General features: G+C 39.4%; 11 non-coding genes across 11 annotated transcripts; 4 read left to right on the top strand and 7 right to left on the bottom strand.

Moving 5' to 3' along the window:
• Window positions 1–989: 989 nt before the first annotated feature.
• On the top strand, window positions 990–1,061 carry trnae-cuc (transfer RNA glutamic acid (anticodon CUC)). The gene has a single exon. It is a non-coding gene; the product is annotated as a tRNA-Glu (tRNA).
• Window positions 1,062–1,176: 115 nt separating this feature from the next.
• On the bottom strand, window positions 1,177–1,263 carry trnay-gua (transfer RNA tyrosine (anticodon GUA)). Its single transcript is given in 2 exon segments — window positions 1,177–1,212; window positions 1,227–1,263. It is a non-coding gene; the product is annotated as a tRNA-Tyr (tRNA).
• A 119-nt stretch (window positions 1,264–1,382) lies between these two features.
• Window positions 1,383–1,454, bottom strand: trnae-uuc (transfer RNA glutamic acid (anticodon UUC)). The gene has a single exon. It is a non-coding gene; the product is annotated as a tRNA-Glu (tRNA).
• Window positions 1,455–4,748: 3,294 nt separating this feature from the next.
• Window positions 4,749–4,820, top strand: trnae-cuc (transfer RNA glutamic acid (anticodon CUC)). Its single transcript has one exon. It is a non-coding gene; the product is annotated as a tRNA-Glu (tRNA).
• Window positions 4,821–4,934: 114 nt separating this feature from the next.
• trnay-gua (transfer RNA tyrosine (anticodon GUA)) lies at window positions 4,935–5,021 on the bottom strand. Its single transcript is given in 2 exon segments — window positions 4,935–4,970; window positions 4,985–5,021. It is a non-coding gene; the product is annotated as a tRNA-Tyr (tRNA).
• A 119-nt stretch (window positions 5,022–5,140) lies between these two features.
• Window positions 5,141–5,212, bottom strand: trnae-uuc (transfer RNA glutamic acid (anticodon UUC)). Its single transcript has one exon. It is a non-coding gene; the product is annotated as a tRNA-Glu (tRNA).
• Window positions 5,213–8,390: 3,178 nt separating this feature from the next.
• trnae-cuc (transfer RNA glutamic acid (anticodon CUC)) lies at window positions 8,391–8,462 on the top strand. Its single transcript has one exon. It is a non-coding gene; the product is annotated as a tRNA-Glu (tRNA).
• A 115-nt stretch (window positions 8,463–8,577) lies between these two features.
• On the bottom strand, window positions 8,578–8,664 carry trnay-gua (transfer RNA tyrosine (anticodon GUA)). Its single transcript is given in 2 exon segments — window positions 8,578–8,613; window positions 8,628–8,664. It is a non-coding gene; the product is annotated as a tRNA-Tyr (tRNA).
• A 119-nt stretch (window positions 8,665–8,783) lies between these two features.
• trnae-uuc (transfer RNA glutamic acid (anticodon UUC)) lies at window positions 8,784–8,855 on the bottom strand. Its single transcript has one exon. It is a non-coding gene; the product is annotated as a tRNA-Glu (tRNA).
• Window positions 8,856–12,033: 3,178 nt separating this feature from the next.
• Window positions 12,034–12,105, top strand: trnae-cuc (transfer RNA glutamic acid (anticodon CUC)). The gene has a single exon. It is a non-coding gene; the product is annotated as a tRNA-Glu (tRNA).
• Window positions 12,106–12,220: 115 nt separating this feature from the next.
• trnay-gua (transfer RNA tyrosine (anticodon GUA)) lies at window positions 12,221–12,307 on the bottom strand. Its single transcript is given in 2 exon segments — window positions 12,221–12,256; window positions 12,271–12,307. It is a non-coding gene; the product is annotated as a tRNA-Tyr (tRNA).
• Window positions 12,308–12,377: the final 70 nt, after the last annotated feature.

The raw sequence follows: 12,377 nt of genomic DNA on the forward strand, positions 1-12,377 counted from the left end.
TTCCTTTATAGCTAGAAAGAGAATAATACAGAGTACTATTTTACCTATTTTAGACTATGGTGATGTTGTTTACATGCATGCGTCTACATATTTATTGAAAAGGCTGGATGGCGTTTATCATGCTGCACTGCGTTTTATAACAAATTCTTGTTCACGTACTCATCATTGTTTGCTGCACAACTATTTGGGTTGGTCCTCTTTATATCAAAGAAGGAAATCCCATATGTTAGAATTTATTGTAAAGACATTGATGGGTAGACTTCCAAATTACATTACTAGTCTTCTATATTTATGTAGAAAGAACTATAGCACTAGATCATCTAATGGGATTAAATTAGTAGTACCTAGGGTACATTCAGAGCATGGTAAATCATCTTTCTCCTACTATGCTCCATGGCTGTGGAATGAATTTCAAGCTACTGTCCCTCCTGAAACAATTCCTCCTTTGAATGTATTAAAAATTTTTACTGCAGCATACAATGATTGAATCATGCTGTTGTTTTACTTGATTTATGATGAATGTTGTGCCCTGACTTTCTGGAATGTTTTATATGTGTTTGTGTGTGATTTGTAGTGTGGCCATCTTGGCCAGGACTCCCTGGAGGAAGGGATTTATTTTAATCTCAATGGGACCTTCCTGGAAAAATAAAGGAAATAAAATAAAATACATGTTAAGTTGTGGTGTTGTTAGGATATTACTACAGAGCCTGTGACAGTTTCTCAGTGGAAGAACTGGGATCCAGGGCCACAGACGTCTGCAAAAAACTGCTTTAAAAACCTTCGAGATGCAGGTTGGCGATCTTATTGTTTTTGTTTTCATGGCAAGTTGTGGTGTTGTTAGGATATTCCTACAGAGTCTGTGACAGTTTGTCAGTTTGCCAGGGTCGGTGACGTCTCCTCTCCTGGAGTAAAATACAAGTATTAGTGGTCTTGCTGCAAAATCGGGTAAAGGCCACAGCCAGGCTTGAGGGCAAGTCGTCAGCAGACTTTCCCTGGTGGTCTAGTGGTTAGGATTCGGCGCTCTCACCGCCGCGGCCCGGGTTCGATTCCCGGTCAGGGAATGAGTTTTTGCCCACCACCGGCGGCCGTGATTGTAAAATGGCAAAATACGAACTCAAGCGCTAACACCCTCGTCGAGAAGCAGGGCCAAGGAAAAGTTTATGTGTGAAAAAGAACTCCTTCGAGCCGGAGTTGAACCAGCGACCTAAGGATTGCCAACTTGCCACCTACAGTCCTCCGCTCTTCCAGCTGAGCTATCGAAGGCACACTGATTGGGGACAGAACCTCAACATATCAGGTTGCTGAATCTCCGCCACTGGCTAAAACTGCTACAGACATACATGCTGGTTGTTTCGATTAAGTGATGCAAAGACAACCCGATCTTCCCATACCGGGAGTCGAACCCGGGCCGCCTGGGTGAAAACCAGGAATCCTGACCGCTAGACCATATGGGATCTTCCTTATGCCTGGAGCAGACCCTTTTACTTCTAGTGTGTGACCGTCCCCTTTAAGAACATGGGAATGATCCGAAGGGATTGTTTACTGAATTCAATTTCATCAGGCTCAACAGAGGGAGCTCTCATTTGCCTCATGAGGGGCTCAGTTTCCTCCCATTCTTGCGATGGTATAATAGACAGTACAAACTGGTCGTAAAGCAATGTCCTTGTGACAGTACTCATGCAATGCATTTTAAAAGACGCATAGTATTGTATGGTAACCGTTATCCTACTGACAAAGCAGCCTATTGTTGGACTGTCAATTTTTAATATTTCTCAATCAATCCAATAATAATAATAACAAAAACTATGGGTTAATAAAACGGCTAAGGGCTGACAGCATAGTAAACGAGGCAGAGCAAGCCAGCCAGGAGTCGAACCTAGAATCTTCTGATCCGTAGTCAGACGCTTTATCCATTGCACCACTGGCCCCCTGATCAGGTGTCCGTGAGCTTACACGCCACCTGTTGGTTTTCGACTGGGCAGAGGCCTGTGATGACATCTACTTTTTCTCATGCTATTAACAGACCTGGACCCAACATCAGGAAGGGGTCAGATGAGGGGCCTGCTACAAAAACCTTCAAGATGGAGGCCTCACATGTTGGGGATCTCAATTCTCAATTCAAATCTTAAACGTCAATTTAAAAATTTTAATGTACAGGCTTTTTTGCATGATCTATATAATAGTGATTTACAGTTGGTTTCAATTATACCTGATGTGGTTGATGCTTGGGATTATTTCAAATCTATCTTTCTAGAAATTTGTGATAAACATGCTCCTTTACGTAGATTTCGGGTGAGAGGTAGAAATAATATTTGGTTCAATCAATCGGTCTCTAATCTTATTAAGCAAAGAAACGTGGCTTGGTCTAAAGCAAAGAAAACAAATGGTGAGGAGGACTGGTCTCAATATAGATTATTACGAAATAAGTGTACAAAATTAATATAAAGTTCGAAGAGTCAGTATTATTTAAACCTGATTAATGATAACATGAATTGTCCTTCTAAATTTTGGAAATTAACGAAATCTTTTATAGGATCAAATACATCCACTAATCTTCCAAAAGTTTTAAAATTGAATCAAAGATTGATTACAGACAAGGCTGATATTGTTAATACGTTTAATAGTAATTTTATTTCAGCTGGTTTGATAACAGACAATTCCTTGGTCCTTGATGAACAGAGAACTGATGAGTTGACTAATAGTGAATCAGATTTATTTTCTTTTGCCCCTGTATTGCCGTCCCAAGTTCGTAAACTACTCCGAAATTTAGACTGTTAGAAATCAGGTGGGTCTGACCAAATTGAACCAATTTTTTAAAAATTGTCAGCAGATATTATTGCCGAACCTATTGCATCGATTTTTAATTTGAGTCTATCCACTAATGTAATTCCACCATCTTGGAAATCGGCTATGGTTATGCCTTTATTAAAAGGAGGCGATCCTTCCGATTTGAATAATTATCGTCCGATTTCTAAATTACCGGTTTTAGCAAAAGTTTTTGAATCTATTATAAATGATCAAATGAAAGAATATCTACTTAGTCATGATATTTACAACGCATTTCAGTCAGGATTTAGAGCGGGCCATAGTACGATAACAGCTACTACATGATTTAATTACTGCTCTCGATAATAGACAACATTGTGCTGCCTTATTTTTTTATTTGACAAAAGCGTTTGACTTAGTGGATCATGTTTTACTGTTACGGAGGCTTAAAAGTGTTGGCCTCGATAATTCGGCTGTGAGTTGGTTTAAAAATTATTTATCGGATAGAACTCAATGTGTTGCTGTAGATAATTACACCTCATCCATGGTAATAGTCAGGAAGGGTGTCCCGCAAGGTTCTTTATTGGCACCATTTCTTTTTTCTATTTTTATTAATGAATTGGGGCAGAGAATACAATCCGCAAAGCTACATTTTTATGCTGACGATACAATTATTTACTCCACTGCATCCTCTGTGTCTCAGGCTATTGAAATTCTTAAGGATTCTTTTTATACTTTTCAGCTTACTTTGTTGAAACTAAAATTAGTTTTAAATGTAAATAAAACGAAGTATATTCTTTTTACACGTAGCCGTTCTATGTCTACTGTTATGCCTATTCTGACTATTGAGGGTTTACATATAGAAAGAGTACCAACTTATAAATATGTAGGAATATGGCTCGATGAGAAGTTAGCCTTTGATGTTCACATTAATTACTTGGTGAAAAGGCTTAAACCAAGACTGGGTTTTCTTTTTCGGGAAAAAAAATGTTTTTCCTTTATAGCTAGAAAGAGAATAATACAGAGTACTATTTTACCTATTTTAGACTATGGTGATGTTGTTTACATGCATGCGTCTACATATTTATTGAAAAGGCTGGATGGCGTTTATCATGCTGCACTGCGTTTTATAACAAATTCTTGTTCACGTACTCATCATTGTTTGCTGCACAACTATTTGGGTTGGTCCTCTTTATATCAAAGAAGGAAATCCCATATGTTAGAATTTATTGTAAAGACATTGATGGGTAGACTTCCAAATTACATTACTAGTCTTCTATGTTTATGTAGAAAGAACTATAGCACTAGATCATCTAATGGGATTAAATTAGTAGTACCTAGGGTACATTCAGAGCATGGTAAATCATCTTTCTCCTACTATGCTCCATGGCTGTGGAATGAATTTGAAGCTACTGTCCCTCCTGAAACAATTCCTCCTTTGAATGTATTAAAATTTTTTACTGCAGCATACAATGATTGAATCATGCTGTTGTTTTACTTGATTTATGATGAATGTTGTGCCCTGACTTTCTGGAATGTTTTATATGTGTTTGTGTGTGATTTGTAGTGTGGCCATCTTGGCCAGGACTCCCTGGAGGAAGGGATTTCTTTTAATCTCAATGGGACCTTCCTGGAAAAATAAAGGAAATAAAATAAAATACATGTTAAGTTGTGGTGTTGTTAGGATATTACTACAGAGCCTGTGACAGTTTCTCAGTGGAAGAACTGGGATCCAGGGCCACAGACGTCTGCAAAAAACTGCTTTAAAAACCTTCGAGATGCAGGTTGGCGATCTTATTGTTTTTGTTTTCATGGCAAGTTGTGGTGTTGTTAGGATATTCCTACAGAGTCTGTGACAGTTTGTCAGTTTGCCAGGGTCGGTGACGTCTCCTCTCCTGGAGTAAAATACAAGTATTAGTGGTCTTGCTGCAAAATCGGGTAAAGGCCACAGCCAGGCTTGAGGGCAAGTCGTCAGCAGACTTTCCCTGGTGGTCTAGTGGTTAGGATTCGGCGCTCTCACCGCCGCGGCCCGGGTTCGATTCCCGGTCAGGGAATGAGTTTTGCCCACCACCGGCGGCCGTGATTGTAAAATGGCGAAATACGAACTCAAGCGCTAACACCCTCGTCGAGAAGCAGGGCCAAGGAAAAGTTTATGTGTGAAAAAGAATTCCTTCGAGCCGGAGTTGAACCAGCGACCTAAGGATTGCCAACTTGCCACCTACAGTCCTCCGCTCTTCCAGCTGAGCTATCGAAGGCACACTGATTGGGGACAGAACCTCAACATATCAGGTTGCTGAATCTCCGCCACTGGCTAAAACTGCTACAGACATACATGCTGGTTGTTTCGATTAAGTGATGCAAAGACAACCCGATCTTCCCATACCGGGAGTCGAACCCGGGCCGCCTGGGTGAAAACCAGGAATCCTGACCGCTAGACCATATGGGATCTTCCTTATGCCTGGAGCAGACCCTTTTACTTCTAGTGTGTGACCGTCCCCTTTAAGAACATGGGAATGATCCGAAGGGATTGTTTACTGAATTCAATTTCATCAGGCTCAACAGAGGGAGCTCTCATTTGCCTCATGAGGGGCTCAGTTTCCTCCCATTCTTGCGATGGTATAATAGACAGTACAAACTGGTCGTAAAGCAATGTCCTTGTGACAGTACTCATGCAATGCATTTTAAAAGACGCATAGTATTGTATGGTAACCGTTATCCTACTGACAAAGCAGCCTATTGTTGGACTGTCAATTTTTAATATTTCTCAATCAATCCAATAATAATAATAACAAAAACTATGGGTTAATAAAACGGCTAAGGGCTGACAGCATAGTAAACGAGGCAGAGCGAGCCAGCCAGGAGTCGAACCTAGAATCTTCTGATCCGTAGTCAGACGCTTTATCCATTGCACCACTGGCCCCCTGATCAGGTGTCCGTGAGCTTACATGCCACCTGTTGGTTTTCGACTGGGCAGAGGCCTGTGATGACATCTACTTTTTCTCATGCTATTAACAGACCTGGACCCAACATCAGGAAGGGGTCAGATGAGGGGCCTGCTACAAAAACCTTCAAGATGGAGGCCTCACATGTTGGGGATCTCAATTCTCAATTCAAATCTTAAACGTCAATTTAAAAATTTTAATGTACAGGCTTTTTTGCATGATCTATATAATAGTGATTTACAGTTGGTTTCAATTATACCTGATGTGGTTGATGCTTGGGATTATTTCAAATCTATCTTTCTAGAAATTTGTGATAAACATGCTCCTTTACGTAGATTTCGGGTGAGAGGTAGAAATAATATTTGGTTCAATCAATCCGTCTCTAATCTTATTAAGCAAAGAAACGTGGCTTGGTCTAAAGCAAAGAAAACAAATGGTGAGGAGGACTGGTCTCAATATAGATTATTACGAAATAAGTGTACAAAATTAATATAAAGTTCGAAGAGTCAGTATTATTTAAACCTGATTAATGATAACATGAATTGTCCTTCTAAATTTTGGAAATTAACGAAATCTTTTATAGGATCAAATACATCCACTAATCTTCCAAAAGTTTTAAAATTGAATCAAAGATTGATTACAGACAAGGCTGATATTGTTAATACGTTTAATAGTAATTTTATTTCAGCTGGTTTGATAACAGACAATTCCTTGGTCCTTGATGAACAGAGAACTGATGAGTTGACTAATAGTGAATCAGATTTATTTTCTTTTGCCCCTGTATTGCCGTCCCAAGTTCGTAAACTACTCCGAAATTTAGACTGTAAGAAATCAGGTGGGTCTGACCAAATTGAACCAATTTTTTAAAAATTGTCAGCAGATATTATTGCCGAACCTATTGCATCGATTTTTAATTTGAGTCTATCCACTAATGTAATTCCACCATCTTGGAAATCGGCTATGGTTATGCCTTTATTAAAAGGAGGCGATCCTTCCGATTTGAATAATTATCGTCCGATTTCTAAATTACCGGTTTTAGCAAAAGTTTTTGAATCTATTATAAATGATCAAATGAAAGAATATCTACTTAGTCATGATATTTACAACGCATTTCAGTCAGGATTTAGAGCGGGCCATAGTACGATAACAGCTACTACATGATTTAATTACTGCTCTCGATAATAGACAACATTGTGCTGCCTTATTTTTTTATTTGACAAAAGCGTTTGACTTAGTGGATCATGTTTTACTGTTACGGAGGCTTAAAAGTGTTGGCCTCGATAATTCGGCTGTGAGTTGGTTTAAAAATTATTTATCGGATAGAACTCAATGTGTTGCTGTAGATAATTACACCTCATCCATGGTAATAGTCAGGAAGGGTGTCCCGCAAGGTTCTTTATTGGCACCATTTCTTTTTTCTATTTTTATTAATGAATTGGGGCAGAGAATACAATCCGCAAAGCTACATTTTTATTTTAGTTTTTAGCCAGTATATTCTTTTTACACGTAGCCGTTCTATGTCTACTGTTATGCCTATTCTGACTATTGAGGGTTTACATATAGAAAGAGTACCAACTTATAAATATGTAGGAATATGGCTCGATGAGAAGTTAGCCTTTGATGTTCACATTAATTACTTGGTGAAAAGGCTTAAACCAAGACTGGGTTTTCTTTTTCGGGAAAAAAAATGTTTTTCCTTTATAGCTAGAAAGAGAATAATACAGAGTACTATTTTACCTATTTTAGACTATGGTGATGTTGTTTACATGCATGCGTCTACATATTTATTGAAAAGGCTGGATGGCGTTTATCATGCTGCACTGCGTTTTATAACAAATTCTTGTTCACGTACTCATCATTGTTTGCTGCACAACTATTTGGGTTGGTCCTCTTTATATCAAAGAAGGAAATCCCATATGTTAGAATTTATTGTAAAGACATTGATGGGTAGACTTCCAAATTACATTACTAGTCTTCTATGTTTATGTAGAAAGAACTATAGCACTAGATCATCTAATGGGATTAAATTAGTAGTACCTAGGGTACATTCAGAGCATGGTAAATCATCTTTCTCCTACTATGCTCCATGGCTGTGGAATGAATTTGAAGCTACTGTCCCTCCTGAAACAATTCCTCCTTTGAATGTATTAAAATTTTTTACTGCAGCATACAATGATTGAATCATGCTGTTGTTTTACTTGATTTATGATGAATGTTGTGCCCTGACTTTCTGGAATGTTTTATATGTGTTTGTGTGTGATTTGTAGTGTGGCCATCTTGGCCAGGACTCCCTGGAGGAAGGGATTTCTTTTAATCTCAATGGGACCTTCCTGGAAAAATAAAGGAAATAAAATAAAATACATGTTAAGTTGTGGTGTTGTTAGGATATTACTACAGAGCCTGTGACAGTTTCTCAGTGGAAGAACTGGGATCCAGGGCCACAGACGTCTGCAAAAAACTGCTTTAAAAACCTTCGAGATGCAGGTTGGCGATCTTATTGTTTTTGTTTTCATGGCAAGTTGTGGTGTTGTTAGGATATTCCTACAGAGTCTGTGACAGTTTGTCAGTTTGCCAGGGTCGGTGACGTCTCCTCTCCTGGAGTAAAATACAAGTATTAGTGGTCTTGCTGCAAAATCGGGTAAAGGCCACAGCCAGGCTTGAGGGCAAGTTGTCAGCAGACTTTCCCTGGTGGTCTAGTGGTTAGGATTCGGCGCTCTCACCGCCGCGGCCCGGGTTCGATTCCCGGTCAGGGAATGAGTTTTTGCCCACCACCGGCGGCCGTGATTGTAAAATGGCGAAATACGAACTCAAGCGCTAACACCCTCGTCGAGAAGCAGGGCCAAGGAAAAGTTTATGTGTGAAAAAGAACTCCTTCGAGCCGGAGTTGAACCAGCGACCTAAGGATTGCCAACTTGCCACCTACAGTCCTCCGCTCTTCCAGCTGAGCTATCGAAGGCACACTGCTTGGGGACAGAACCTCAACATATCAGGTTGCTGAATCTCCGCCACTGGCTAAAACTGCTACAGACTTACATGCTGGTTGTTTCGATTAAGTGGTGCAAAGACAACCCGATCTTCCCATACCGGGAGTCGAACCCGGGCCGCCTGGGTGAAAACCAGGAATCCTGACCGCTAGACCATATGGGATCTTCCTTATGCCTGGAGCAGACCCTTTTACTTCTAGTGTGTGACCGTCCCCTTTAAGAACATGGGAATGATCCGAAGGGATTGTTTACTGAATTCAATTTCCTCAGGCTCAACAGAGGGAGCTCTCATTTGCCTCATGAGGGGCTCAGTTTCCTCCCATTCTTGCGATGGTATAATAGACAGTACAAACTGGTCGTAAAGCAATGTCCTTGTGACAGTACTCATGCAATGCATTTTAAAAGACGCATAGTATTGTATGGTAACCGTTATCCTACTGACAAAGCAGCCTATTGTTGGACTGTCAATTTTTAATATTTCTCAATCAATCCAATAATAATAATAACAAAAACTATGGGTTAATAAAACGGCTAAGGGCTGACAGCATAGTAAACGAGGCAGAGCGAGCCAGCCAGGAGTCGAACCTAGAATCTTCTGATCCGTAGTCAGACGCTTTATCCATTGCACCACTGGCCCCCTGATCAGGTGTCCGTGAGCTTACATGCCACCTGTTGGTTTTCGACTGGGCAGAGGCCTGTGATGACATCTACTTTTTCTCATGCTATTAACAGACCTGGACCCAACATCAGGAAGGGGTCAGATGAGGGGCCTGCTACAAAAACCTTCAAGATGGAGGCCTCACATGTTGGGGATCTCAATTCTCAATTCAAATCTTAAACGTCAATTTAAAAATTTTAATGTACAGGCTTTTTTGCATGATCTATATAATAGTGATTTACAGTTGGTTTCAATTATACCTGATGTGGTTGATGCTTGGGATTATTTCAAATCTATCTTTCTAGAAATTTGTGATAAACATGCTCCTTTACGTAGATTTCGGGTGAGAGGTAGAAATAATATTTGGTTCAATCAATCCGTCTCTAATCTTATTAAGCAAAGAAACGTGGCTTGGTCTAAAGCAAAGAAAACAAATGGTGAGGAGGACTGGTCTCAATATAGATTATTACGAAATAAGTGTACAAAATTAATATAAAGTTCGAAGAGTCAGTATTATTTAAACCTGATTAATGATAACATGAATTGTCCTTCTAAATTTTGGAAATTAACGAAATCTTTTATAGGATCAAATACATCCACTAATCTTCCAAAAGTTTTAAAATTGAATCAAAGATTGATTACAGACAAGGCTGATATTGTTAATACGTTTAATAGTAATTTTATTTCAGCTGGTTTGATAACAGACAATTCCTTGGTCCTTGATGAACAGAGAACTGATGAGTTGACTAATAGTGAATCAGATTTATTTTCTTTTGCCCCTGTATTGCCGTCCCAAGTTCGTAAACTACTCCGAAATTTAGACTGTAAGAAATCAGGTGGGTCTGACCAAATTGAACCAATTTTTTAAAAATTGTCAGCAGATATTATTGCCGAACCTATTGCATCGATTTTTAATTTGAGTCTATCCACTAATGTAATTCCACCATCTTGGAAATCGGCTATGGTTATGCCTTTATTAAAAGGAGGCGATCCTTCCGATTTGAATAATTATCGTCCGATTTCTAAATTACCGGTTTTAGCAAAAGTTTTTGAATCTATTATAAATGATCAAATGAAAGAATATCTACTTAGTCATGATATTTACAACGCATTTCAGTCAGGATTTAGAGCGGGCCATAGTACGATAACAGCTACTACATGATTTAATTACTGCTCTCGATAATAGACAACATTGTGCTGCCTTATTTTTTTATTTGACAAAAGCGTTTGACTTAGTGGATCATGTTTTACTGTTACGGAGGCTTAAAAGTGTTGGCCTCGATAATTCGGCTGTGAGTTGGTTTAAAAATTATTTATCGGATAGAACTCAATGTGTTGCTGTAGATAATTACACCTCATCCATGGTAATAGTCAGGAAGGGTGTCCCGCAAGGTTCTTTATTGGCACCATTTCTTTTTTCTATTTTTATTAATGAATTGGGGCAGAGAATACAATCCGCAAAGCTACATTTTTATTTTAGTTTTTAGCCAGTATATTCTTTTTACACGTAGCCGTTCTATGTCTACTGTTATGCCTATTCTGACTATTGAGGGTTTACATATAGAAAGAGTACCAACTTATAAATATGTAGGAATATGGCTCGATGAGAAGTTAGCCTTTGATGTTCACATTAATTACTTGGTGAAAAGGCTTAAACCAAGACTGGGTTTTCTTTTTCGGGAAAAAAAATGTTTTTCCTTTATAGCTAGAAAGAGAATAATACAGAGTACTATTTTACCTATTTTAGACTATGGTGATGTTGTTTACATGCATGCGTCTACATATTTATTGAAAAGGCTGGATGGCGTTTATCATGCTGCACTGCGTTTTATAACAAATTCTTGTTCACGTACTCATCATTGTTTGCTGCACAACTATTTGGGTTGGTCCTCTTTATATCAAAGAAGGAAATCCCATATGTTAGAATTTATTGTAAAGACATTGATGGGTAGACTTCCAAATTACATTACTAGTCTTCTATATTTATGTAGAAAGAACTATAGCACTAGATCATCTAATGGGATTAAATTAGTAGTACCTAGGGTACATTCAGAGCATGGTAAATCATCTTTCTCCTACTATGCTCCATGGCTGTGGAATGAATTTCAAGCTACTGTCCCTCCTGAAACAATTCCTCCTTTGAATGTATTAAAAATTTTTACTGCAGCATACAATGATTGAATCATGCTGTTGTTTTACTTGATTTATGATGAATGTTGTGCCCTGACTTTCTGGAATGTTTTATATGTGTTTGTGTGTGATTTGTAGTGTGGCCATCTTGGCCAGGACTCCCTGGAGGAAGGGATTTATTTTAATCTCAATGGGACCTTCCTGGAAAAATAAAGGAAATAAAATAAAATACATGTTAAGTTGTGGTGTTGTTAGGATATTACTACAGAGCCTGTGACAGTTTCTCAGTGGAAGAACTGGGATCCAGGGCCACAGACGTCTGCAAAAAACTGCTTTAAAAACCTTCGAGATGCAGGTTGGCGATCTTATTGTTTTTGTTTTCATGGCAAGTTGTGGTGTTGTTAGGATATTCCTACAGAGTCTGTGACAGTTTGTCAGTTTGCCAGGGTCGGTGACGTCTCCTCTCCTGGAGTAAAATACAAGTATTAGTGGTCTTGCTGCAAAATCGGGTAAAGGCCACAGCCAGGCTTGAGGGCAAGTCGTCAGCAGACTTTCCCTGGTGGTCTAGTGGTTAGGATTCGGCGCTCTCACCGCCGCGGCCCGGGTTCGATTCCCGGTCAGGGAATGAGTTTTTGCCCACCACCGGCGGCCGTGATTGTAAAATGGCAAAATACGAACTCAAGCGCTAACACCCTCGTCGAGAAGCAGGGCCAAGGAAAAGTTTATGTGTGAAAAAGAACTCCTTCGAGCCGGAGTTGAACCAGCGACCTAAGGATTGCCAACTTGCCACCTACAGTCCTCCGCTCTTCCAGCTGAGCTATCGAAGGCACACTGATTGGGGACAGAACCTCAACATATCAGGTTGCTGAATCTCCGCCACTGGCTAAAACTGCTACA

This window comes from Siphateles boraxobius, unplaced genomic scaffold, assembly GCF_051911475.1.
Source record: "Siphateles boraxobius isolate OS27281-9 unplaced genomic scaffold, OSU_SipBor_1 77, whole genome shotgun sequence".
In the NCBI taxonomy this organism is placed as follows: domain Eukaryota; kingdom Metazoa; phylum Chordata; class Actinopteri; order Cypriniformes; family Leuciscidae; genus Siphateles; species Siphateles boraxobius.